Genomic DNA, 3111 nt, shown 5'->3' with positions numbered 1-3111 from the left:
TCCTCCCGAGGTTGCACTATGCTTGATAATGACGGTGCTGCTGAGGGCTTGAAGAGTCGTTCCTCGAAAACGCCAGGCTCCTGAGGCAGCCGCCTAGACGCCCTCTTGGCAATGTCATCAGCCTCCTGATTGTTGCCGCGAGGCACATGCTGCAGCTTCAGCCCCAAAAACTGCTTTTCCATCTTATGCACTTCTGCAAGATACGCCTCCATGTGCTCGTCCTTGGGCTCGTATACTTTGTTGGAGAAGCTGGCGAGGAGTTGTGAGTCACCCTTGATGATGAGGCGCTTCACCACCAGTGCGGCCGCGGCCTTTAAGCCTGCTATGAGGCCCTCGTATTCTGCTATGTTGTTGGAAACCTTTTCGCCTTGCTGGAAACAGAGCTGCACAGCGTAATAGAGCTTGTCCTGAGTGGGTGATATAAGCACTGCGCCTACCCCTGCACCATGTCGCGAGAATGCTCCATCGAAGTGCATAACCCAGCTGTCCGGTGCCTTGCTTCCTGGGTTAAGCGACCGATCTTCGCCTGCTTTGAGCCCTGGCACCTCTGTCCATTCTGCCACAAAATCTGCAAGTGTGGCTTCTTTGATGTCTCTGGTCATGCTGCATTCTAACTGAAATGCTTGCAGCTCGATGTTCCACTCAGCGACCCTTCCAGCGGAGTTGGGACTCCTGAGCACCCTCTCTAATGGGTAGGCTGAGAAAACCTCGATGGGGTGACCTTGGAAGTAGTGCCGCAGCTTCCGAGAAGCCACCAATAGTGCGAGCAAGAGCTTTTGGGGCATGGGTACCATGCCCTTGCATCCCGCAGCACCGTGCTAACAAAATACACGGGATGCTCGACGAGGGTGGGTGCGCCGACAGAGCCCGCACCCTCCGGAGAGTCGAGCGCCTCCTGAGGAGTTTAAGCCCCCGGCTCCTGACTGCTTGGTGAGGTCGACCCCTCAGCCCCGGAGGCGTCTTCCTGCTGAGGCTGGTCCCCATCTGTCGAGGTCGTGGCCCTCACGAGGCCTTCCTGGCCGTCGCCTGCCGCGGTCGGGGTTGCGGTCGATGCGGCCTTCACCCGGCGCTCCTCCCAAACCGCCACTAGAGCTGCGTTGGCGGAGTAGGGTGCGGCGACGAGGTAGAGCACCAAGGGCTCCTAAGGGCGTGGAGCCACCATCACCGGAGGGCTGGTCAGGTACTTTTTGAGATCTTGGAATGCTTCGTCAGCTTCTTGAGTCCATTCGAACGGACCCTTCTTCTTCATCAGCTTGAAGAAGGGCAGGGCTCATTCCCCCCAACTTGGAGATGAAGCATCCTAACACGGTTACTCGCCCAGTGAGCTTCTGCATTTTCCTGAGGGTTTGCGGCGGACTCATATCTTCGATTGCCTTGACCTTCTCTGGGTCAGCCTCGATACCTCTGTGGGACACGAGGATGCCCAGAAGCTTGCCAGAAGGAACACCGAACATGCACTTCTCCGGGTTGAGCCGTAGGTCCACCTCACGAAGGCTCGCGAAGGTTTCTTCCAGGTCCTGTATTAGGGTCTTGGCCTCCCGAGACTTCACCACGATGTTGTCGACATTGGCCTCGGCGTTTCTGCCGAGCTTCCGACCCAAGGCGATATGCATCAGTCGCTGAAAGGTCGCGCCTGCGTTGCGCAACCTGAACGGCGTGCAGGTTTAGCAGTACACCTCGCACGGGGTCAGGAAGGCCGTTTTCTCCACACCTTCTACCGCCATCTTGATTTGGTGATAGCCCGAGAAGGCATCCAAGAAGCACCAACAGGTCGCACTCAGCAGTGGAGTCGACGATTTGGTCGATGAGGGGGAGCGGGAAAGGATCTTGAGGGCAGGCCTTGTTGAGGTTGGTGAAGTCGACGCACATGCGCTCCTTTCCTCCCTTCTTCAGCACAACGACAGGGTTGGCCAGCCATTCCGGATAGAGAACCTCACGAATGACTCCCGCAGCTTCTAGCTTGCGGGTTTCTTGGACGATGAAGGCCTGCTTCTCGGTGGACTGCCGCCTTGCTTTCTGCTTCACGGGGCGCACATTGGGGCACACGTTCAGGTGGTGGTCGATCACCTGCCTTGGGACCCATGCTAGCTACTTGGGTTCCCATGCGAACACCTCCTTGTTCGCGCGCAAGAACTTCACTAGGGCCTCCTCTAGCTCGGGGTCGAGATTGGCGCCTATGGTGAAGGTGGCACCGGAGGATCCATCCTCATCGACTGGTACCTGCTTAGTCTTTGCCTTGTCTTGGGTGAACAACTGCTTCTTCTTGGTTGGCGCAGCCCCCTTGCCCTTGAGGGTGTCGGTGCTGGTGGGTTGTGCCACTGCGGCTGCCTTGAAGGCGAGCTTGAGCGCCTACAGAGCATGCTTTGTATCTCCAGCTACGGTGAGGATGCCGCTGCTATCGGGCATCTTCATGAGGTTGTAGGCCGGGTGAGTCGCTGCCATGAACTGGGCCAAGGGAGGGTAGCCGAGGATGGCGTTGTACGGGAGGCCGATAGGGGCGATGTCAAAGTCGACCAGCTCCGTGCGGAAGTTGTCGTGGGTGCCAAAGGTCGCCAGGAGGCGGATCTGCCCCAGGGAGCCGGTGGAACTGCCTCCGACGCCCGAGAAGGACTTGCTGGGTCGGAGTCGCTCCAGGGGCACGTGGAGGAGGCTGAAGGCCTCCACCGAGAGCACGTTGAGGCCGGCATCACCGTCGATGAGGGTCCTGGTGATGGCCACCTGGCAGATGGTGGGAGTGCACAGCATCGGGAGCGCACCCGAGCAGGCGGTGTTGGCGGGGTGATCATCCAAGCTTAAGGTCAAGTTGGCCTCGGGTGCCAACCAATCCGGAGGGGCTTCGTGGCACGTGAGGGCGGCACAGATCTGGCGGACGAACGACTTGACGTGGCGTCTCGAGGGTGGCGCTTGCGTGCCAGCAAGGAGAGTTGCAACGACCGGGGGCGCCGGCGCAACATAATGGGCGAGGAAGAGGTTGCACAACTCCTCCTAGGAGGCCACCGAAGCCGTTGGCAGGTGGATCAGCCACATGCACGGAACGCTGGTGAGGGCCATGGGAAGCCAGTTAGCCATGACCCTGTCGTCGCCCCCATCCTTGAGGACGACCTCCTCATA

This window comes from Triticum dicoccoides, chromosome 4B (genome assembly GCF_002162155.2).
Source record: "Triticum dicoccoides isolate Atlit2015 ecotype Zavitan chromosome 4B, WEW_v2.0, whole genome shotgun sequence".
NCBI lineage: Eukaryota > Viridiplantae > Streptophyta > Magnoliopsida > Poales > Poaceae > Triticum > Triticum dicoccoides.
This window is presented reverse-complemented; position numbering follows the sequence as displayed.